A 26684-nucleotide genomic window follows, 5' to 3' on the forward strand; every position below is an offset into this window, starting at 1 on the left:
ATATGACATTAGCCAATGCTAAATACTGACATCTGTGCTTTAATATCAATGTTAATATTTTATTATCGCTATGAAAAGCACCATTATCATTTAAAAGTTAATCTCAAAAGTATTCGTAAAAGTTACCTAATCCTGTCTGCGGAGTTGTTTTTACCTTTCAAGGATTTTGAAAGAATAAAAAATTAACATTACTCAGGAATGCCATTGTCACATATTTGCCTCTTTTAAAGTTAGTTTATCACAAATTCAGTAACGTCGATGTGTATCCTTAAAACAATCTAGGTTTTTCATACGACATGATTTAAACATGACACTCTACAGGGAAATTCCAAAGAAACTGCGGGAGATACCGCAACAGTAACTTTTAACGGAGTCATCCTCTAATGTGCATTACAATGCAAAAATTTCAGAGTATAAAAATAGTCCTCTTAAACTCTGATATTTTGGGGGCTTTAAAGGAACAAGATGTTATGACGAAATGCCGCACATACAAAATTTCAGAGTTAAAAGGACGCCTCGGTAGCGTAATTGGCAAACGCCTTTTGGACTCCTGGACATTGAGGGATCCGGGTTTGAATCCCAGTAAAGGCAAATGATTTTTACACTCTGAAATTGCTGTATTAAAACTCTACCGGGATTTAAATCAAAATGATTTTTGAGCTATAAATTTGGAGAGTTTCTCAGTTGAGGAAAATATTCAATACTTACACTTTAGCTTACTATCTGTGGTATGTTATCTGACTTTACTGGATTTTATTATGACCTCAAATTTTCTAGCTAGGTTTGAGTTACCAAATCACGTCATGACTTTTACATAGGCCAATCAAATGATTTTTAATTGGGTAATGGCACATTTATAATTAGTATAAAGCCTAATTTATAATAAGATTTAGCTGAGCTTTATTTGAAAATCTTTATTAATTATAATGGTTCTGTGTTAAAGGGCTATCAGAAAAAGATTCGTAATAAGATAATCGTAGAATAAACACAGAAACTTCTAAAAGTTAGATTTTAGGACGAGTTTCGTATTTATCACAAGTTTAATTGTACTTCCAAAGGATTCTAATTAATAAATTTTCCACGCAGTATTTTTCCCCAATATGGTACTGGTATAGGATATATTTGCGATGGCAAACCTTCATAAATTAAGTTTAAGGCAATCTACGACTCATGGCTTTCGACTTCTGCTTACTTTCTTGGCATTTTACTTTGAATACGCCCCGTAATGTTATGAAATCAGGTACAGCAGAATCGCTAATATTTTTCTCGGGATTTACTTCGTTGCCATTCTAGCGTTAAGCATTACGAAAAAATGTTGGGTCCTATTTGTATATTTCCCATTAGTCATTATTAGTCATTTTATTGTTAAAATGCAAGGATATTACCTCCCCACTTGGTTAAAATCTGCTTCTTTGACACTTTGCATGTGCTAGAGTTTTCATTGGTGGTACGGAAGAAAGCCTTTTCAATGAGTTTTAAATTTTTCGAGTCATTCATACTATTAAAACTATTAACTATATATTTCATCTTTACTTGTTTACATTTAATAACTAATATAATACACCAACGTTATCCGACTAACTTTTACATTTATTTTTTAACGGGTAATCAGTTTAAAATATTATTTTTCTCTAAAAAATGTGGAAATTAAAATTTCAATACTAAGCGAAGTAAATATCGTTTGCATCAGTGTTCTATCACAAAAAAATAAGAATTCTATTAATTTTTCTCTAAAAACCTTAAAAAAAATATTCGCAAACTCTTTTATCGAAGAAATACATTCAGTAACAATCCTGGAATCAACAAAAATCATCGATTTCAAACTTTTTAGTCGAGAAATTGGTAAGAAGAGAGCAATAAAAGTAATGAACATATTAACCATTAGGTTTACATGCGTTAAAGCATTTTTCCTCATAGTCACATTTTGATAACTTTTCCGAGTTCCTGCATTAATAAAATTTGTTGTCTCAGGCGTAACTTTGTGGAATTTGCATAACATATTGAAATGTAATGAAATAATTGACTTTGTAATTCCACACACTTTTTGTGTAATTCCACACAAAAGTGTGTGGAATTACAAAGTCAATTATTTCATTACATTTCAATATCCTGCATTAATATTTTTTTAAATTAAATTATCCTACCAAGATTTATTTCCTTGAGGCGATAAAAGATAAGAAAAACACAATTATAAAACCATATTAAACCTGGGACTGCACGGTAACTAATAATAATTATACCTATATTATTTTAAATCTGAGATTGGGTAATAAAAATGAAGATAAGGCAACGGTCATTACATGAGGAGGCTAAGTGAAAATTGTACCAAAGAGGATAAGCGTCTAAAAGGAGCAGGGGGGCATAGTGGGGTACACCGGATGCCAAGGTGGAATTTAGGCAAAAGGATGGTAAGAAGTGAAGCTGGTAGGGAATTAGATGAAAGAAAGAACGTGATAAAGGAAGAGGGAGAAGATTGGTAGATGTTCAGAGGAAATCGGAGGAGGCGAGATAAGGTTTAGACTGCGAAGGGAAAGGAGGGAGAGAGAATGGATGGGGAACAGAGGAGTGAGGGAATGGAACCGTGAGGAGGGAAAGGAGTTAATTAAGGGGGAGCGATTGTCTTGGGGGAGGGAGGGAGGGAGTGGAATCAGTATGGAAGCAATTAGACTCCTTAAACAAAAAGATATAGCTCTGCCAATTTTAACTACATAAACTATCTCGGACTTAAACTTGAGTTTGTAAACAGTATAAACTAAACATGCTTGTTATGTAAAAGCTGAGTAAAACGTTTCAGCACCAAAACTACTTTTTGTATTTTTTTACAAAACAACCGTAAATAGATTTGATTTCCAGATTTCAAACAAGTTCAGAATACTTCGTAACATCTGTAAACGTGGCGCTAATTATAATTAATATCTGGATAAAGATACGTAAAAAGTTCAGTATAACTAATAAATTTATTTGCATGAATTTAGAATTGCGTATTCGTAACTAAAAAGAATTTTCTCAGGCACTTAAAATAAGGTTAGGCAGTAAAAAGATAAACTGAATTCATAGAATGGATTTTTGCTCTACCGTCGTCGGAGTAGTTTGGTATTTTAAAGCGTAATCATATATATGGCCATATCAACGATGATTACTTATGACGAAATTTATGAAAATTGACGAAGATTTACATAAATGTATCGAAAAAAATGCGTCTCGAAAAATGATATTTCAACAAACCGCCAATAAAGAATTTACTTTTGCTTGCACGACTAATTGAACAAAATTACGTGCTAAATCCAATCATGTAATTAAAAATCTTGCCGTCGAAGGTTAAGTATCATACTAATGTTTTGGGATAAAAAAACTTTGGTTCTAATATGTTATTGCAGCTATTTTTCGTTTCACTTTGGAAATAGAGACAGAAGGGCAAATTTTCCGATATAACCGCGAATATTATTGAATTTAAAAAATTATTTCTTGCTTCACATTTTAATAATATAAGAGTTGAAACTATCATGCATATTTAGTGAAAATATAATAGCATATACAGTTTATCTATATCACTCAAATAATATGAAATACAAAACGTATTAAATAATTATGCGTAGATTTGGCAAAGAGCATATAATAATTTTGTTCATAATAGGGAATGCAGCCTCATTTAACTGATAAGAATTACTGTGGAAGTTCGCAGTTTAAGATAGTTCCCGTGGCCTCCACATAGCTAACGCTTTATTCGCGCTGGGGTTAACAGGGCTGAGAATGGAGGAAAGTGAGAATGGGCGGAGTTGGTGAATATTTGGCAAGCACGGGGGCGTTCAAGGAACATGCGGTGGGAGAATGGGGCGGGAGAATGGGGTGGGAGGATGGGGGAAGAGGATGGGGTGCGAGGACTACTGACTGGAATTCATCCGTAGAACCAAGGAATGAAAACATGAGACTTACAAGAAATGTAAAGACCAAGGACATAATAAATAGTTCGCATTTTTCTTTGTCAGGAAAGGAGAATGGGAGGAGGGATGAGAGGATAGAGACAAAAAAGGATCCCGAAGGCTTCTCATTGAAGAAGATACAATGGGTATAACCTTGTAAGGAGTACAAAAAGGATCCACTCGCTGAAAAGTGAATAATTACAGGGAGCGCTTTTGGGACTGTTTTCAGCAGTTCAGGCGGATCTTTTCTTCTTCTGGCTTCTTCTGTTTCTCTTTCTCTCTTTCTATGACATTACCCAGATTTAAGACATCTCTTTGCTTTAGCCATCTGAATGAATGATTTAAGTCGTTATGAAATCAAAATTACCATTTTGAGTCAAATTGAATCATATTTTTCTTATATTAAAATACCAAATTTAAATGATTGGATATCAATGTTGTCATACTTGGTTGGATTTTAGGATGGATATTAATAAAAGGCAATATATGATATGAGACCTTGAAGTACGTAGAATAGATAAAGTGAGACTGTGAGATGTAGCGTGAGGTATCGCCATAGCTAATGCACTCTACCAAATATCTGAGAATACGTGTTGGTATTCCATTTAAGATAAATGATTCATACAATTCGGAGTTTAAAAGGTCATTAGAAGGAAATATCTGGGAATATATACGAAAATGAGTTTAAGTAATATTTGTTGTCGAATGTAAAAGCAAGCGATATGATGATTATTATCAAGAAAGTTTTAAATTAACCAATATAAATGAGCTGAGATCAGAGATTATTACTTAGGAATGTATTGGACACTCTTTTAGCAATCAGACCACGCAGGGGAGGAAGTGGCATTAATTCATTTTAACACCTCTGCAGAGGAAAAATTATTGAATCATTTCAAGGAAAAAATTAACACGACGCAACCCATGTGGCAGGTAAGTTATAAGGTGTGCCTAACAATTAGGATACTAATTTATTAGCAACGTGAAATGAATATTGCTTTTCAATTGATACCGAATAATATATATTTTGGATATTTGTCAGTATTAATTATTAGGGTAGATCACTTATATTCAGATACATTTCTGCCAATCGCCAATAAGTGAATAATTCGGTAGGGATAGGCTGATTAGCAAATGGAGTATTGAGACAAACGTCCCACCTACTAAAACATCCCCCGAGAGTGGCGGCGTCTCTATTCTAGTCTTGAACGAACGGCACAGAGTAGTTCACAGTTAGTTACAGTTAGGTCCAACCCAAAGGATGGTGCACTCCGCTTCAAGCCCTAGCCACATGGAATTTGATAGATTACAGTTTACCGGCTCCAGTGGTGGCGGGGTAACGTCCTCGTCCACCAACCCATAAGTCACGGGTTCAATTCCAACCTAGGTGGGTTTTTCCTCCAACTACGGCTAGGGTATTCATTATGGCCTCAAATGCTATGAAAAGGACTAGATAGAAGGACTATTAAGTCTCAATTTCACCCCCAATAACCTCTTTGAATAAATAAATAAATGGCACCCAACAAGAGTAGGGATCAAGATTCAACTGAATTATCTTGCTACCTTAAGGTATCGAACCTGAGCCCACGGGATTGGTAGTAGCTAGTACTTTAAGCACTTCAACATTTATCGGTAAATTATTTTGATTCCCTATGACTGTAAAAGGAAGTACTTGGTATGGTGGGCGAAGAGAGGGGTTTTTTGGGAGCAATCCTATTGAGGCAGGAAAAGTGGCTGAAGGGGGTATTGACCGGCAGCGGGATGTTGAAGACTGTAATTGAGGGGAGAATGTTAGGCAAACGAGGAAAGGGAAGGAACAGGATAGGGATGTTGGACGGGATGAAGGGAGGAAGAAAGTACTCAGAGCTGAAGAGGGACCTGATGTAAAGTAGGATGTTGTGTGTTGCTAGGGGTCACAAATTATTTAATTAGTGAATGTGTCCATCCAAAAACCTACCTTAACCGGTAGATAACCTAATGATGATGATGACTGTAAAATGAGTGAAGATCATTAAATTCATCATGAAATTTTAATAATTCCTAGTAATTTGTAAGTAATGTTGCACTATTCTATGTTTTATTTAGTCATATACTTCTAAAACGCTTTTGAAACAATGATATCGTCAAGGAAAATAAACAGTGTCGATAAACACTAGGTGCCTTTGATTCAAGTCCTTTAAATTCATTAAAATTATTTGCCCAAAATTTATAATTTTTAGCAAGAATTTATCATACCTTTCCTGTGGGTTCAAAACACACTTTTACCAATATTACCAAAAATACTTTGAGTGGATAGATCGTTTAGCGTGAGTACATATATGGTAGAATACGAAGATATTCTTGAACCACTAAATTCGTCCGCGTCACAGGTTAAACCTAATAAATTATATTCTATTGTTTCAGGCTTCACTTCGTGGAAGTAATTGATATCCATTATTGAAATAGAAAGAAAGACTCGTACTTTTCCACAGATTTTATTATACGGCACGACGCGTTTCACCGACTTGCGGCATCATCAGGTACCTGATGATGCCGCAAGTCGGTGAAACGCGTCGTGCCGTATAATAAAATCTGTGGAAAAGTACGAGTCTTTCTTTCTATTTCAATAACTAATAAATTATATTTGAATATTGCTGGAATGGCCTTCGCTCCGCATCGCAAACTCGCAAGGCCTTAAAGCGTGCCGTTAAGATACGCCACGAAAAACTGGCCGTAAATATTCGACTAATATTATAATACCCCGCGAGTTGGTAATAGAAGCCATTCGAGAATTCAATGATGTCATTTACGTGGAATTTGTTTGCACAAGCATGGTTACTCTCATGAACATCATTCTTATGATCATTGAGGTTACATAAGATTGTTGTCACAAAAATGGTGGCGTTTCATCCCAGTTACTCAAATTACTCAATGCATTATTGTGCTAAAAACTCATATTATCTGCCTAGGAAACTGTTGATATCACACTTTAAGTTTCTCATATTTATATTTCTCGTCGAAATTTGTTGTTGAGATGATTTCTATTTCTGCGAACTTTGCTATTTAGTATTTACTCATGAAATATACCTCATGATAAAAAACCCTTAAATTAATTATTATTTAGAAGAAATATCTTGTACCCAAGATTGGAAATGAACAAAGAAAATCAAATGAGCTGTTGCTAGTACCGTAAGTATTATTTAATGTTAACAAATATATGTAGTGTGCCTTATAATTCGATGACTTAATTCGCATGCTAACCACATGTGCCTGAAGTAAATATTTGATTTGTTACACGCTAATTGTATTAAAATAATCATTTAATAACAATCTCATTCCATAAATATGCAATTTACGAGGAAAAATTAAAATATCAATTTTAAGAATAAAGGTTTATCATATGAAGATATCAGAATCAAGTTGAGTATAATTTGATTGCTGCAAAATTTACATTAAGCGTGTTACCAGACAACTTTAGAAAAATAATTTGAAATTTATAGTCTACTACCATGAATAATCTTTACTTCAAAGAAAAAATAAGTAATCACGCAATTGTTAATACAACTTTAAAAGAATTAGGCATCATACGAGGAAACCCATGAGGCAGAATGGATCAGAAACATTTATTTGATACCTTATAAGCAATAATACTAAACATTTCCGTGGCATCAAAAATTATCATCAAAATATTGGTAATTAAGATGCTTGTGGTATTTATATTGTATTGCCAATAGTACTAACTTAAGTGTAGTTCTTATTACTAATGTCCTTTAAAGCTACTCAATTAATGTTCTTTAAGTCCATGATACACTTTTTCATAAACTATGAACATAATACGAATGAACCTGAAAGTCGGTTTAGTAGATGATGGCAGGGTTCATCTAAGCTCAACGGCTTATCTTATTTAAAATTAAGAACAAGATCCAATGTATAACTCTCGGTGAAGGAAATATTTTTTGCAATTGTAATTCGCTGGATTATACCTTCCCACCTATCTTATGTTCGTCCGTTATGTGTTTTCCTATCCTGTTTCCTTGTATATTTTACTTGTGAATGAGTATATGTTCGCCATATGGTGAGTTTTTATGTTTGAATGTGTATTTGGCCAATGTGGTCCTTCTTCTGGCTAGGCGTGCCTAGAAACGCATTGTTTATATCCTTAATGACATTTTATGAATGATTTACCTACTGTGCTTTCCTCTTGTGTTGTCTATTTATCCTTTAGAGGGTAAAACAGCTGCAGAACGCCATTTCCAGGCCAAAGAATCGGGGCACTTGGTTACATAAACCGCCCGCAGATTTTAGGGTAAATTACGTTCCCACGATAGCTCCCACGTTCCCACGATAGAGCATCGACCCGGCAAGTCGAAAGATCCGGTGTTTTTGATCCCGGTCAAAGAAATATTTTTGCACTTGTGATCTACTCGATTCCGCCTTCCCCACCTGTCCATTCTTCGTATTATGTATGTGTTCTTATCCCTCTTCATCTATTTCATGCGAATGAGTATATGCATATGTGTGTGCGTGTATATTTATATGTATTATATATATATATATATATATATTTATTTATTTATATGTTCATAATTGCATCTAAATTCAATTAAAGATACTCGATATACTACAATTTAGGAAAGTCAGTGTTGCTGAAGTTAAATCACTGAAATCCCATAATTCTTCCAATTGAAGAACATGTATTGTAGTCTCTTAATGTGATCGATAAATAATGGAGTTTTAAATTGTGTTAGAGAGTCATCAAAAGTTTGAAGAAACAATTCCGTTGAATAATGCCAATATTTCATGCAAATTTTGGCCACTAGCTGGTTCGTAAAATCTCTCTATGAAACAATTCCATGATTTCAAGGAAGGAATCATTTGCTCCGAAGAAACTGATAAACCTACTCACAGTCTCATACATCCTAAGTAGTAGTAGTAGTATTTAGGGGAGGCGACCGACACCTTAGGTCATTTGCGCCATAGGAGATGGACAGGAAAGGATGAAGGGTGGAGAGAAACTCGGCGTCGGCATTATCCTACTCTTTACGAAAGACACCAAGGGGAGGGAGGTCCGAGATACCTTTGAAAAATATTCAACACCGCCGGGATTTGAACCTGGGCCCTCTGGGTGGGAAGCCAGTACGTTAGTCCCCGCTTCATCTCGATCCCTCATACATCCTTAGATATATCATCAAAACATATGAAATAATGACGGCTTACCATATAAACTGTAAAGTTGAGTTAAAGAATTGCACCCAAGTAATACAAATCATCCGTATCTCGCAAAAAAAATTGAGTAAAACATCTGCTCTTACGGCTATTCTCAACTTATAGTTCTATGAAAAATTATGGTAATTTGTATCGGCGGGATACGTATGAACAATTGAACGCACAAAGCAGACCCCGCCTCTTTAATCTAATAGCGATTCTCACCAAATAATACCGACACTAAAATCTGAAAATTTGTATGATAATGTGCCAAAAAACCTTTGCCTTCCACGATTTCTCTTGGCATCGTATGTTCACGGGAAATACCATATCAATAACTTTTGTTCAACAGGCATTTAAAATAAAAAAAAATATTTTTTATCCAACAGCCACTAGCGCAATAATAGTGGATTGATGCTTTCTATTCTGAAGCGCCAGAAGAGCATGTAACACCCAAGAGTACCAGATGAAATCAAAGGAAGGGAAAATATTTGGCACAGGTGGGGATATATGGAGACGGAGATGGGGTTCGTTGTTGGAATGATTCCAATTGTCTCGTCAACGCCAAGAATAATGTAAAAACTAGCCAGATTTCCATATTTGCCTCCAGATTCTTCCGAATATCATATTTTCATTCCTCATCCACGTTTCCGTGACATACTCGGAAAATAATTTTGCTGAATTGTTGATATGCTGAATTATAATCTCTAGCACTAATGATTTCCTCCAACCCAGCCTCAATTAGAGTTTAAATTCCATGTAATGCCCTTCAGTATTTCAAATTAGCACTTTCTTCGTAGACTAGATGTCTCGTAGAAGACTACACAGCTTACCACAGGAGACTTTTTCTGATCAGAAGAATGGGTAGCTGTGTCCGATTGCCGCCCCAAGACAAAGCGTAAACTAATAAAATAATAAATTACTGGAATAATTTTATTCTTCTCAGGACGCGTTTCCAAACTTCATGGAGTTGTTGCAGAAAAATCTATAAAATTAAAATCAATAGTAAAACATGAATTAAAGGTCGGAGAGGGGACATAGAAAGTGACTTAATGAGAGCCATTTCGAGTAAAAGAGAATGCTTCTTTAATACATCCGGAAGAATGATTATATATTAAAGAACGTATTGGGATACAACAAGAGCAGAAGAAATACGAAGAAAGGGCATACGTAAATCACGATAGGAAGACGTAAGCGCAAGAGAAAAAGTGGAAATAAATGATTGGAAAGTAAATGTGTAGTTTGAAGAGTTGCTTCAAAGCAATTCTAGACACCATAACGTACGATTAAGATGATGAGACACTTGGGAAAAAAACTTACTATGCACAATTAAGACTAGAGTATCCATTTCTTGGGCCGTATTTTTCTTGCGGCGTCTTCCGCACTGAATATATCATGACGTCAAATTTAATCTCCTGCTAATTTGAGATCAACGAATTTTCTATTGCAAAATAACAAATTTTATTACATTAAGGATTTCTTGGAAAGACGGGAATATTCACCATTTGATACAAATTTTTCACCAGGAATCTATGAGATAACATTTTATATGCTTCTAGATTTTAAATGCCTCATCATATAAGAATAAGAGTGAGAAAAAATTCAAAGAACAGGCTACTTGTATTAAAAAGGTGCATATAATTTCAAAAATGAACCTTCTTTCTCGCACTGCATTACTTTGAAAAAATTATATATCGAAAAACCCATTCGTCTGTAAGTAATAATCTATAAAAATCTCAGGCTGAGACGAGTTGATCTAGACTTATTAATCCTTACCATAGCTTATCTATTTCTTTATAGCTCGTCGTATGGACTAAAGATGCTCATAATTTTATATTTGAAATAATTATCAATTACTCTGACTGTCCGTCTGAGTTGTTAGTAAAACTTCTTCTGCGCCTTTTGAAATGAATCAACTTTATGAAATAAAAACAGTGTCCGATGGACACTGTTTTTATTTCATAATTGATATGCATACTCCGCGTGCAGTTCCCATTTAGCACCATAGTTTTCAATACATCTATTTACAACGATATATTACTTGATAAACCAGGGAAGTAATGCCTGTTTATGTTGATACCATCAATCTTAGAGCGATGCATAATAGTAAAAGGGAGATAATAGGAATATTTTGAAATAAAATGAATTGTATGTCTGTAACGAGCCTTTGAGAGAACTAATTGCAGAGAACTCTCGCAGATCCACGAATGTTCAGAAACCTTTTATGACCTATTTTCATTAACTTAGGCTTGGCACACAAAGAATTACTGATAAAAGCTCTCCAGGAATCTATAGCCATCACTCCAGGGGTATTGACTTCACAACTTATCAGCAACGATCGTTCTCATTCTCAGTCCCTCCTCACGTGGTCGCGAAATTATTTTTTATCCAAAACTTTAGTCTCTATACCATCCAGTTTTTCTCCCTCATCTGTCATTTTCATTAAGTATCCACGTGCCCATAACATATTAGTTTTCTTTCCGCCATCTTTCTTTCGCGTTATTTCTTTGTTTTCTACCATTACTTAAATTGTTATTTCGCAACCAAGGTTTATTTTTTAACATTTAAAATTCAAAAAAAATTATCGATATACAAGAGGTAATATGGGAAAATTTGGAATTCACAACTCATCCTTTGAGTAATTCAATAGTGATCCCAGTCGTTTTTCGTTTCAATATCTTTTTGAAAAATGAAAACATTTGTCTTCAAAGGACCGTGACTGCGGTGTTTTTCTTCTGACTAATTCATTTTGAAGTCAATTCAGTTTAAAAATACCTCTCTTTTAGCTGAAAAGAAAGAAATATTTTATTAATATGGATGACTGTATGACTCAAAGCCTTTCGTTTTAAATAAATCGCACAATAAATGTGCTTACTGTCTGTTTTTCTAACTGATTTCCTCTAACAAATAATCACGAACATATAAATATAACCTAGACATCTATATGGGCCACTTTAAGTTTATTGACACATAAAATATATAACGCAGTGCCCAAAGTTTTTGAAAATGTATAATGAAATACTTTTACGTGATTCCGTGTTTCACTATTAAATGTAAGGTGTCTCTATATTTGTCAGGATTATGATAAAATGGGAGAATTTTTTTTTCTCTTAGTTAAAAAAATCTAAATAAGACCAAAATTTATTTTACAAGCTTTAGAGGAATATTTTCATATTTATTTTCCATTAATATTCTTTCCCTTGCCATATATATATATATATATATATATATATATATATATATATATATATATATCAAAAACTTAAATTATTCATCAACTTCGAAGCCATATGCCTCCATAGAAATGTATTCTTGTACCAGGTAAAGTCGAGCTTTAGAAACGTAATAAATCCACTAAAATAAGTGATACTCATATCTTCACACACTCTGGGCTATTTTTATTAATACGAATTAGCGACGTTTCTTTATTCATTGGGAAGTCTTAAGGCACACTTTTTTGTAATTGTAAATTACCTCGCTCAGTTCTGAGTAATATTATTGAATTCTATCAGTTAAGGTAGGTTTTTTATGGGCAGAGACTATACGATATACATTGGTACAACCTAACAAAACACAACCTACAAACCTTACACTGTAATAACCCCACTAATATTCCGAGAACTTCCTTTCTCTCTTCATAACAAACAAAATACCTTTTTTTGCTGACCCCCATCTCTCTAGCGTTCTCCCCTATCTCCCAGTCGTCAGAATTCCAACACCAATTAAAACGCTCTTCTGCCTCCTTTGGTTTCCTCCCAAGAAATTCCCTCTCTCTTTAAGAAGTTCTCTCGGGTTTCCCACCAGGTCAGGTTGCAGTACACCGACGTTTCGAAGGCTGACTCTGCCATCGTCTTCAGGGTGAAGTTCGTCTTTCCGAATACGGTCAGGTTGCAGTACACCGACGTTTCGAAGGCTGACTCTGCCATCGTCTTCAGGGTGAAGTGGGTATTCGGAAAGACGAACTTCACCCTGAAGACGATGGCAGAGTCAGCCTTCGAAACGTCGGTGTACTGCAACCTAACCCGGTGGAAACCCGAGAGAACTTCTTGAATACCATACGCCGGGAAAGCCTGAGATCCTTCAAATTCCCTCTCCTTTCCCACTACGGCTAGCACTTCTTTGTTTGTTTTAATTTCTAATAATTTCTCCTTTTCCACCTTTCCGAATACCCATACTTCAAAAGCCTCAAATTTACGTCAATCTTCTTCTTTAAATGACCTCTTTGTCGCACTGTACAAAACCCCACTGCATATAAATGTTTTAAGGAGCCTTTTCTTTACTTCCTTGCCAAATATTTCTAATTTTATGAATCTATTATGATAAGTATTTGAATGTAAAATGATGATTAATAATCCATATTCCTTCCTACTACATTTGCCCTTAATAAAACTAGTATTTTACTTAAAGTGAAAGTTAAATTCCATAGGTTATAGCTTAAAGCGAAAGTAATTTACTTTTCGTAAAATGTATTCAAGATAACTTCTTGCTGAACAATTGTAAGTGGAACTCGTATGGCATATTATAGTTACTAGATCTTAGATTACAAATTTGAAACGCAACATTTTCCAAATAAGTCTGCATAACTTAAAATGAATGCCCCAACCACACTAATTGCAAAACAAGGTAGGGCTTGCCTCGTGCTGAGCCTTCCGGTTCAAGGTATTCATGCATTAGAGTAAGTATGCGCGTAAAGCGTAGTGTGGGTAAGTATTGAATTTGAATACCAAACATGGTGGCTTCCTATATTTGCAAAATTTTCCATATATTTCTGGTATCAAGATGATCATTTTGCAAGACTTAATCTAAGAGCTAACAGAGTTAAGTGGAAATGGAATGCCAGATAAGCAATCTTTAAAGGGTGTGCTCCGTTCCTAAGTATTTCAAGTTACCATCATAAAATCCGATGGAACACTAATGTATAGTATTATTTTTTGTTTGATGCATTAACAAGAGCCATTACCATTAAGTACATACGATGCATTCCTTTAGGTTAATCAAATTTTGTCTTATGCATTAACAAGAGCCATTCCCATTAATTACATACGATGCATTCCTTCAGGTTGATCAAATGATGAATGAAAAAAAAATAAAGATAATGAAACAAACTACAGGTTTTCAAATCGTTATTTCCTGAAGATCTCAGCACTTAAGTCAAACGCTTAGATTCAGATCTGTGGAGTTTACTTGTGGCTATGAAGTAATTAAAAAGGCAACATATTAGGGTTTACAAGTGATTTTACAAAAATAATCCAAGATAAAATAAAGGACATGACGTAACTAGTTTCAACTTGTCGCATCGTTGCTTTAACCGTTTTATCATTAACAACAATTTCAGGTTGACATAGTCAGTCATTGTTTAGGCTCGTTTTGCAAATCGACTCTATACTATCTTCTACCGGCAACTTCTTTCTTATGATTTCCTCCTCTCCAGTTCATCAACCTTTTGGTGTCTCACCTCTTCTCATCCCATTTTTCGTTATCCAAATGGCTACTTGAAAGACAAGTCATATTCACTCGTTCCCTCAGCCAGCACGTATTTACCTCGTGGTATTTTTTACTGACCTCCCCGTTGAGCATGGCGGTTATTTTATCGTCATTAATAACCTCTAGGACAGAGAAAGCATGGAGTGGGGTGGAATAGGTGTCCAGTCCACGTCCTCTGGGAGTACCATCGGGTCTCGTTTATCTGACTTCGTCCCTTGAGGGTTTTCAGTGAAACACGTGCTGGATTATTTCGATCGTAACTTAAATTTGGATAGAATTTGTTGAACAGAAGGGGACACTCGATGAAAAAAAATCGTGCAGAAAATGGAACTTGAGCGTGGTTTTACGAAATTAACAAAGAGCAATTATTAAGATCGAAATATAAAAGACGTGGCCATGAGAACCTATATTTCAACCAAAGAATGAATTTGACAAGGGTATGACTAAGTGAAAAATTACTGAACTCGCATTCATTTAGTAATTTAATAATACATTTAGTTTAAAAATTTGGCCATTTAAGAAAAACCTTAATTATCATTTTCATCTATGAACAACAGAAATTTTAATTTTGTTTTATCTTTTAAATCTACCGTGAACATAATAAAAACATTGAATGATAAAAATAAAAATAATAATAATTGAATAATAATAGTAAAAATATAAACTCAAGAGTATGAACTGCATTTGCTAATCCAACAGGAGAGAGAATATTTACTTTAAGTTAAATTAATAAATAGCAATTATACAGACCTTTATTCCTAGAATAAATCAATTTACTATATACATGTATGTGCGTGTGTATATATGTATGTATATATATATATACATATATATATGTATATATATACATATATATATATATATATATATATATATATATATATATATATATATATATATATATATATATATCACTGCTTCACCCACCAAAAGAGAAAGGGATGTCACAAGCGGATAGGAAAGTAGGTAAAGCAATCACGCAACGTCATAAAGGATAGGAACAATGCGTTTCATGACGCGCATAGTCAGGAGAAATACCACATTGTCCAAATACTCGAAGGGACAATTTTGGAATAAATGTGATGTGGACTGACAGTTATGAATAATAGGGAATAGTTCAAAGATCATACGTTTAATTTTGTGGGTTCTGAGGAAAAAAGTGGTGATTAGGATAGGGCATTTTGGTTTGGGGAGAGGAGTGTATTGGGTTGACGGTTTGAGGATTTTATTATTCAATAGTGGCACGCATTGACAGAAGAAGGAGACAAGCCATATTGGCGAAATAAATATTCAAACACGAAAACCTGCAAAATGGTAACACAAGTTCATTCAAATGTAACGAGGTAACGCGGCTAATTTAAGCCTACACGTTAAGGAAAAGATCAGAACTTGTGCATCAGCTGAATCTTCTACTTCAGCAAAACAATGATCACTCGGTTTCCAGAGTTACATTGCTATAAAAAAATATGTTACGAGATATGTTCAAAAATGCACTTAAGGGTGGCAGTGGTTTAGTTTGTAGTTTAAGTTGACGAGCCTTACCCTAATATATATTCATTTTATACATGCCGGTATCTATCACTGTTAGGAGACAAAAGTTCATTTTTGGTATCTTAATTTTGAATTGAATTACGAAAAAACAGCCATTGCAAAACTATTGTAGATCATCCAAAAAAATGCCACCAACAACAAATGTATACACTCACTGGAATTGAGAATTACCCTAGCTGACGGTGTAGAACAACTAAAATTATTGAAATGAAAGCAATATCAATAAATTGGAATGAAACCTCCAGATAATATTCAACAAAAACATCCAATGCTGTGTGACTTGTCATAAGCCCGGGTAAGATGTAATGAGTCAAAATACTAACATAGAGGCTCATGAAATAATAAATTTATTTTATCGGGAATAGGAAACTGAATATAACCCAATTTCCGGTCTCGCTACGTTGAATACAAATGTGGACTACGTCGCTTGCTTCTTGTCCTAAAGAAGAGTTGAGTTTGAAAGAAGAATTTTAATTCCTATTCTATTCAGTTTTGCATTTTTTTCGTCCTGTTTAACGTGCAAAATACGCTGATCTTTTGGCACCTTACATTCTGGATAATTTACTAATTTCTCTTTATCCTACGTGAAAAACATGAAATCATACTAACCATCGCGTTACACACCAAGGGCACAGACACAGGTGAATTAAAAGAGCCTTTGCCTTGCTTGATTACGCTTCATAAAATATATTAAGACCTACTATAAGCGCATTGCCAATTTTATCGTTGCCAACTGCGAAGGTATTGCATAAAATAAGGTTTTGCGCGACGTGGGAGGACGATTTCACCTTTTTATTGAAGAGACTCCGCCAAGCTATAAGAAAAAAATCTATGAATATAACAAAAACATACCAAAGGGATCTCGGTCCTAAATCATAGATTTATAGATTTAAAGATGCTGCATAATTACCTTAATACTACACCAATACCTTACGTACCTCACCATTTACGGAGTACTCAATGTGATGGAACGCTCAACAAACCAAATAACCGCAGGAAGGATACCTAAAGAGTTTTCCTTTCTAGGAATTAGTCTCTTCTTCTTCGAGGGTAATCATAGAGAGAGTGATTTTATTCTTTTTCTTTCCGTAAAAAATCGAATTTTTGTGTGTAATGCCTTATTTTGGCACATATTTTATAATTTGAAAAATGCTTAGCGATACCTCCTTTTCAGTTTATAAATTTCAACCTATTCAATAACCGGAGGACGTGTGGAGGATATTAAGAACTGGGCGATGAATGTGAAATAATGGCGTTAAAATAATATATCATTACAAATAAAAGCTAAATAAATTAGGATGATATAATTCTGTATGACAGTAGTCTTCAATTTTGACAAACAAACTATAAAAAATAGCAAATCATTTAAACACGCATTATCCTTTTCAGGTAGGATTTTTATTATTTCTCCTCTTTGGGTTAAAAGTTGATTTTTTGTTTGCAGTTCTTGGTCGATTACAAACATAGTATATGGTGCATTGCTAGCTATTTCAGGATCAAAAGAGTTGAGCAATTTTCACACATCACAGTGAAATTATTTACCTTCATAAAAGCGAATTGAAAGTAGATTCAAGCGAGGAAGCAAAGTGATTTACAGGTGAAAAAAAAGAGAGAGGATTCCCTTTCATTCATTTGAAACGTGTACATATGGATTACCGAATTCAGGGAACAATTATCAACAAATCATTAGCTCCGAAAAGGCGTTGCGCCGATGGAAAAGGAATCGAATATACCACTCGTACGCTTCATTCATGAATTCAATTCATAACGCAGAAAGCCGGCGCAGCGATCCACGAATATTTAACACTTTTACGCAAACAATAACCAAAAACCTATTATACCGACAATTAAGGGTTAAAAACATTTTAAAAAGGTGCTCAGTTTTATTTTATGAAAATTACGGCGACGTAGGCTAAGGCTTAAAGTTAAAACTTTCATTCAACAGCGTCACTTATTTTCTCAAAAGCGGACCCTTTTTGATTCTTCAAATAAATATAAAACTATTCACTGATATTTACATGCTGCAGATTTACCCATCTTTAAATGAGGGAGGAAAATTTTTGTCACGACATCACAGACCGGCCAACTATTTCTTCCCGCAACCCGTCGAAGGATGAGAATCTATCTACTCGTCTGCTACCTCCAATTGCTGGTCTACTCCCAACCGTCATATGTTTAAGATACTTATCATTTCCTAAAGATTCTCCACTCTTTCCCTCTGGACACCCAAATCATCATGGCTACAATAGACGCCGCATCTCTTAAAATTTAATCCCTCATTTTATTAGATTCGATCCTCTTCGCCACTTACTATCAAAGCGCTCTTTACCACATATTCTCGCTACTGAATCCCTTCTGAATCTCTTTCACTTTATCCTTCTCCCACAGTAAAATTACCTCCAAATCAAAGGTCATGCAGTTAGAAGTGGATTCAGCGCTTCATACGTATACCTCCACATCCATACCAAACCCCCTCCTCGAGAAAAATTACCAGTAATTCTACCCCATGCAATCTCTCAAATAAGCAAGATACTTAGATATTACATTATTTCTCTTTCCATGCAACAGTGATCCCCTTAAAACATGGATAACTTCCCTCGACGCTTTCTCTCCTCTCGGTTTAACCCCGCTAACTTTTCCTCAGATGTCACCTTACCCGAGGGCAATACATCTCTCACTAATCAAGCATCTATTTCTCTGTTTTAATAAAACCCACTAGTAAATAATAATAATTCCTCTTTGTCGTCTGTAACCAACTGCACACTAAACCTTATCTTCCGTATTCTCTCTTCTTCCGCAGTCATCGAATCTGTAATGATTGCAACCCTAGATATATTATCATTAATTTACCCAACTCCCATTATAACCTTAGATACAAACAGTCAAGAAAAAAATTCTCTTTAAATTTCACGCGGCCAAACCTCGTCAAAACAATAACTACGGACAATTACCAAACAAACCCATTAGAATCGGTTTTATTTGGCGAAGGTTGCTCTCTGTTAAAAAAAAACGAATCAAACTTACACACTAGATTAGGGACTCTTTTTATTTACCTCTGCCGATGAGTTATAGATAGTATCCAAGTAATCACAGAGCTTTATTAAAACCGGAGGTGTTTATACCCATTACGACCATACCTACTCCTGCTTGATATCTTTTCCAGTGGCCCACAACCCTGAGAAAAGATGTGAAGCAGGAAAAGTCAGCATCAAAAGTACTTTGGAAATAATTTAGAACGCGGTTAGTTGAAATTTCTATCACTCAACGATGTAAATGGGCTATTCCCTTACATAACACTACTCTGCAATCAGTCATAAAATTACCCACGATTCGTTACTTATTTACACATGATGCAAATATTCCGATGTTTCCTACCGCAAAGATGTGCTGTTCTTGCGAATAACGCAATTAACGGCTCCTAGACAAATAAATTCCACATTTAAAAATGTACTCGGTGACCTGAATGATACCAATGCATCATGGGCTTACGAGCTTGGAAAGCGGCTTATGGCGAGGGATAAACGTACTCTTCTCGGCATTAGGGAATGCTTTAGTGAAGTTTATGACTGATAAGACTATTTTATGAAGGAAACGGTAGGGCTGTAATAAGTAAGGGGCGGCCATAGGTGCTCATTCTACCCAACTTCCCTACAATTAATGTCGACGATTAAGCTATATCGATGGAACCTTCACAAAAAAGGTGTAGGACGATGTTTGACGGCTCCAAGACTGGCATCGAGGGCTTTTATGGAGGGGCTTTTATCCGCTATACGAAAGCCACCTGGCGTCTAATGATTGATACCCCGGCTCTCATTCAGCAGCTTTCCATACACAACCCCTCAAAACCACGTTTTTCTTCGGGTGGGCACCAATGGTGGTTATGCCGTCGTAATTTTCCTGCCCTCTAATTGGTATCGTCAGTGTCCTATTTATCATATATGGGGTGTATATCACTATAGTATGGTAGTAGTATATGTATAGTATATATGTAAAATAATCCTATACATACACCAAAACCTATGTGTGTGTGTGTGTGTGTGTGTGTGTATATATATATATAGGATCCTTTGTGCATGATATATGGGGGAGAGAGATCAAGAAAGGGTGCGGTCGGAGGACTGAATGAACGTTTGGGGTATGTGCCAAGGTCTTTAATTTCAAGAGAGGGAGGGAGGGGAAGTATGATGAGGCGAGAACCGTGAAACCGTGGCGGAATGAACTAATGAGCAGTTTGTGTGGAGAGATAGTTGGGTGTCGAGGTGCGGGTGGGTCGAAGGCTTGAAGGCGGATGGGGGAAGATGGGAAGAATTGGCGAGGTGGGGATAGAATGGAGAGGGCGAGTGGGCGGGATGCGATTAAAGGAGAAAATGATGTAGCTTTGAGGGAAGAAGCAAAGTGGCACGACAGCGAAGGTCTGGGGAGCAGGAGATGACGAGCTGGATAGGGGAAGTTGAAAAGGGAATACTGGCGGATCGGGATGGTGTGAAAGGCAAGATGAAACAGAAGGGTTTCTGAATACCTACCTCAAATGGATGCAATATCGCGACTGTTTAAGTTCATTCTTCCAATTGACCACTTCGTCACCCGCGCGCCTAATTCGATTTGTAAGCGGGTTAGTAAGGGAAGGGGACTAAATTAGCAAAACAACGAGATCATTGAAAAATTAGAAGCGGTAAGGAATGTATATTTTAAAAATTAAATATAACCTGAGAGAAAATATTTCGTTCTAGGATAAATTCCAACATTGAACCCAACTGAAAATTATAGAAAACAAGGGTAGTAGAAAGGTGCGATATCGGAGTATTTTGTTTGACGGTTCTCTAGTCACCAAAGAACGTGATAACGTTTTCCTATCCCATTTGCGTAGGTGGTTGCTCTGAAGAGTACCAAATTCCTGCGCTAACAGTAAAACTGTTAAAATTTGTGATTTCGGCTATATTACGAGTCGTTAAAGGTTAAAACTTAAAGTAAATAACTTTTTGCATGCTTTTATACATCCTTGACGAAAGTTTTATCAAAATATTCTTCCCACGAAAATAAAATTGACACGCTCCATTACGGGCTAAGCTTTAGTGAAACAAATAAGAGTAAGCAATAAATTGCTTTAATGTGCATAATAAATTGTAAATATGCCTAACCAGGCATAATAGTTTGCTGATTGTAATTGTCAACTTAAGATTTTCTATAATAGGTTAAAATTTCGCACGAGTTTTTCCAGGGGTGAATGAATGACGGGATTTTTTTCCGCCTTATTTTTATGTTTTATGAAACTAGGCTTCTTGCTGCAAATTCCACCGATACCCGTGAATTAGAACTTCCAACTTTCATTCTTTGAGAGTGACATTTATATATTATACACTAAGAACTTTTCAATTATTCATTAAATAATAAAATTTGATTGTTTAGATCAAAAGACAACCAGTATTAAGAATTGGAGGGATTTGCAATTATTATCGTGGTTTTTAATATGAGCATATTTTTTCTTATCCATCAGTTAACATTTTAATTACTATCTCTTAGTCGGAGAATCTGGATAACAATCAAGGAGGTGGTTGTTTTTAGGGAAATCTAAAATTCTTATCTTTAGATCGGTTGAGTGCGGAGGAAATTTCAAATATAGTACTGCGCTATTCAATTGGTACAATAAAACCTTTCGCTCCTGGACACCTTTGACAACGACGACTGTAAACCTTCAGGAGAGGAAAGTTTTTGGTTTTCTTCCAACCATTCCCACGTTAATTCCCGCCCAACGCCGCCCACGTCTAGAATGCCCTACCTTTCCACGAGTGAATGGAGTACCTTCAGAGGGCAGCCGTCTCTTCTAATAACTACTACTACCATTATGCAAATTTTCGAGCAGGTTATTTTCTCGGAGCAGCAGGATCATGAAATTCGTGGCGAGACTTACATAGCGGCAAGCTGATGACACAGATCAATTTTTTTTCCATAGACGAGGTTTCATATTAAGACAAACAACTTCTGACAACTCCGCCGAGAGGATGGAAAACCGAGAAGATCTGTGCATGCAGTGGATGCCTAAGGAGATTTCCCAATTATAGTTGCTGACATTACCTTTTTTTAAGAGTTTCGGCTGGAGTTCCACGTTAAGACGCGCCTGTCTGTGTCTCCCTAATTCATGGCGTTAGACGGATTACAAAAATAGAAACAAATCTTACGGCTCCTGTGAATATACAAAAATAGATGAACCGTGGTTCCTCCCTATCACCATAAAACTGAAATATGGAGAAAAAATATTTTGAAATTACCGAAATTTATTGTTTGACTGTTAGATATTATAGCGTGACATTACATTTCATTATCCCTAAAATCTATTCGGAGCGTGCCCCTTATGCTGCTTATACCCCAAATGCCATGTGGATTTTAGCTAAACAATATGGATAACAATATGGATAATATATGAATAATAATACTTACGTATATCATTAATCAAAGGTAACGGCATAATATTTCAGTTTAATTTTGGTCGAAGCTACGTAATTGTTTAAGAATAGGTTTTTCCAGATTAATTATTTTTTTATAATCCGTTCTGCTTTTAAAAATATATGTAGTTTAGGTAATTTTTAATATTAATATACTATTTATAATAATCTAACATAAAAAATCATGTATTTCCATTTTAAATATTTCAACAAAGAACATACATTTCCAATTATTTTTTCAAAAAAATTAATTAAACAACTTTAATATCCAGCTAAGGACAAAACTCAGTTTAATACGAGACACTCGTATGTCCACTAGTCCAAGTTCAAAACCAACTGAAACAGCTCAATAATTACTGAAACTGAAAAATAATAACTGAAAGACGATGTGACTACGGTTACAATGTTCACATTCGATAACGATTAATCGGATTTGTTGGTAAAAACGAATATATCAGTAATCTTCACGATGCATTAGTTTAAATCAACTGACGATTCACCAAATGAATTATAATATTTAAATATTTCTAATTTGCACGGATGCTACGAAGATAAGTACACATAGATCCTAAGGGTTGAATGACTGGTGTGAAACAAAAATGAAAATGCTGTGGTAAATTTAAACAGCGTCAGCATGCTCCGTGATATTATCCCTTGAAGGAAAATGACCAAGCATAGTAATGAGTAGGTATTAAAAAACAAATGCTTCATTTTCACACTTATATATCCATTGAAGATTGATTACAATAGTGGGGTATTCAAAGTTAACCGTGCCATAGTCCTGGAAATATTCATAGGTAATGCACGAAAGCAAAGAGGCGTTGCGTGGTTTCATAAATGATGCGTTGAACCTCGACCTTAATTTTAATTGACGGATCATTTTATACCCTCTTGTACAACCTGCACGAGAGGTTTACATACTGAATGCTTAATCACTCAGTAACAGTCCAAGAGTAATGAACGCCATTTTCAAACGACGCGTGCCATGTTACGAGGAAACATGTTTCGGTATTTTGGAGAAGGAACAAGAAAAATTGAGGAGTAGAGTGTATCACAACAGAGTACTTGCATATGCATATCGGCTCAAAAATAATAGAGCATAAAAACATTTTTGTACTCCGACAGATCATTTATTTGAAGCAATTCACGGAGTGAAATATAAAAGCCTCCTACACAATAAAGACTATTTTTATATTAATAAACACAATTATTTCGTAAGGACCTCAAAGCCTAGCCACAGATCACTTATGCCACTGAACTAATGCGAAATTATAATAAAATCTTTCCATGGCCAATGCATTGTCTATTTACGACTAAAGTTCTCACTTCAGAAGTTTTCATACGGAACGAGCCTCGCTGCCATTGCAATCAGACCATCTTCTGGAAATTCACAAATATAAGATTATAATTATATTTTCTTTTTCATATCTTATATCTTACCGCCCCAAATCATTTTCGTACATTCTTTACCTACTCTTAATCCTTGTTTTTCTTCCCTTCCAAAACATTGGCAGTTTCACTTGAGTCATCGGACATACTATATCGCGTTACAAATTTCATTTCAAACACACTCGAAATAATACGTCTCTAAACTTAGCAATTAAAGAAAAATGTTTTGACGAGTTTTCAATAAAAGTGAAGATGAATACTAACGGTGTTTCAAGTAAAGATGATTTGGCAATAAAGCACGTCTCACATTCATTAATCTTGATAGCCACCCATAGAGAGGTAGAGTAATTGATGAAGGAATCAAACTTGTTGAATGATTATTTAAACTAGGCAAATTGAGAAATCGAAAATTTGAGGCAAACACGCGAGGCATTTCGTTAATAACTTTAATAGAGTAGATAGATTATAAAAATTATGATACACTCGGTGCTCAAAGTAATAGAGCAGCTTCATTTCCGACGTAGGTCCTGAGAAATTAAGAATACCAAGATTTGTTTTCAAATATAAATTTATAAATTCTATAGAACTGCTCAATATTAGTAATTTCAAAACCCTAAAAACAGTTTGATTTGACATTCATTTTGAAGAAATGTTTCTGTATTTCAAAAATTCTCGTAATACTGAGCATCTCCTAGTAAATACAAATTATTGACACCGAAGAATTTTAAATTATGTCATAAGCAGAAAAGGTCAGGAATGAACTTCTCGTGTTTATGTCTGAACAACCTTGCGAACAAAATACTCGCTAATTTTAAATTAGCCGACAATTATATCGAAATTTCATGAAGAACTGACTTGCATAAACGATGGCAAATTTCAAAAACCAGCTAAGAATCTCTATATAATCATTATCATTGAAGAACCTTACAGTTTTAACAAATATTTAAAGTCTAAGAAGCCTTTTCTCCGCTTACAAGTAACTATATCAATACAAATTGTCTGCCACTGTACTCCGGAGAATAAAATAAAACCGAAAACAATAGTAAAAATATCAAATAAGGGATATAGCGCTGGGAATGAAGGTAGAGCTGAGAGGGAAGGAGAGAGGTAGGAGGAAGGAGGGGAATACAAAGTAAGGTCGAGGATAGTAGCTGGCTGGTGAGTCGTGAAAAAAATTGACAGACGCAAACTGGAATCGGATGGAACGCTGAGAGAGGCGAGAGAAAGCTGCGAATGATCTAGATGGAAGTGTCAACATGTGATGTAGAAAATGCATAAGTCGAAGGAAGGTTGACTGGAAGTGTAGCATACAGAGTAGGGAAGAATATTTACATTAAAGGAGAGGGAGTAAGCAAGGAAAGGAAAATGAAAGCATTACCTTGCTAAAAAAAAGTAACAGCTTTAGGGAGAAACCAGGATGTAAGAGGTGTTACCCCGCTATAATAATCGATGCATTCAGATACGAAAAGGCTTTTCCTTAAAATAATATTTATCAAAATCGCAAATTTTATTTAAATATTGTAACATTTATTAAACGTATAATATCATGTTCACTGTTTTGATCTGAAATATATGCATTGAATAAACGATTAATTTAATAATTTCAAAGTCTTAAACATATAAGTGCCTCCAGCATTAACGTATTAATGGCAGGGTAAACAAAAAATACGATCTACAAAGACTAGTTGCAAAATAAACTAATGTAATAGACGAGAGTCTTGAACAGTTATCGACGGTTCTCCCAAGGACGTATTAGGTCTTAAATATAGCTTATGAATTTTCTGTTTTTCTTTCTTTTCATAAAATATCAGACTATATGGAGTAATCCTTTCGAGTAAATTATTCCCAAAGTTGACTATTCTCCCATTTGAAACTACGCGCAAAGTAGTATAAAAAGTGCACTGGTAAAATGAGTCAATTTAGAATTGAAAATGAGAATTTTCGGTCACAACGGGTTAACATAAGGTTAAATATAAATCTTAGGTGTTTATTTATTTTATAACTTTGTGGCGAGATTGAGACTTTCCAGTCCCTTTTTCCATCAATATTATTGAAAACAGTTAATAGAATATGTGTAAGTGAAATGAAATAAAGTAGTAGTCCAAAGAAGGAGTTATTGGAGGTGACAGTTACAGGATCATTCACAGAGGCTTAATGAATGGAAATGTTGGAGTGGGATAAATATTAAGGAAAACTGCTGTGATAAGAGTGAGGAGCTTTTTAGAAACCTACAGACAAGTAGTCGTGAAAGTTTACATGCCAAAAACAGAATACGATGATGACAAAGTAAAAAAGACATTACCAATATAAAAGGAATAAAAAAAATATAAAGGAGAAGACAATTAATTATGCATGGAGACTAGAAGGCCACTGTTGGATAAGTCAAGGAAATAATACGCTTTGAAAGATACGGTCTAGAAAAGCGAAATGGAAGAGGAGAAAGGCTTTTGGGACACTACCAATAATACAAATTACTTGTGTCAAACACATTCCTTCAGAACCACCCCCAAAGAATAACAGGGGAAGAAGCCCGAAGATGTGCTGAGATACCAAATTGACGACCTACACGTGAAGCAGAGACTTAAATAAAACTCAAAGAAAGAATGGTAAAAGCTGAACTGGGGATGATATCGACAGTATCCACGCGTTAGTGCTAATAAAGCGCCACCTGAAATTCAAAACGGTGTAGAACGGAACAAGGACTCAATAAGAGATAGAC

The sequence above is a fragment of the Hetaerina americana genome, unplaced genomic scaffold, assembly GCF_022747635.1.
Source record: "Hetaerina americana unplaced genomic scaffold, ioHetAmer1.1.p SCAF_5, whole genome shotgun sequence".
Classification (NCBI taxonomy): domain Eukaryota; kingdom Metazoa; phylum Arthropoda; class Insecta; order Odonata; family Calopterygidae; genus Hetaerina; species Hetaerina americana.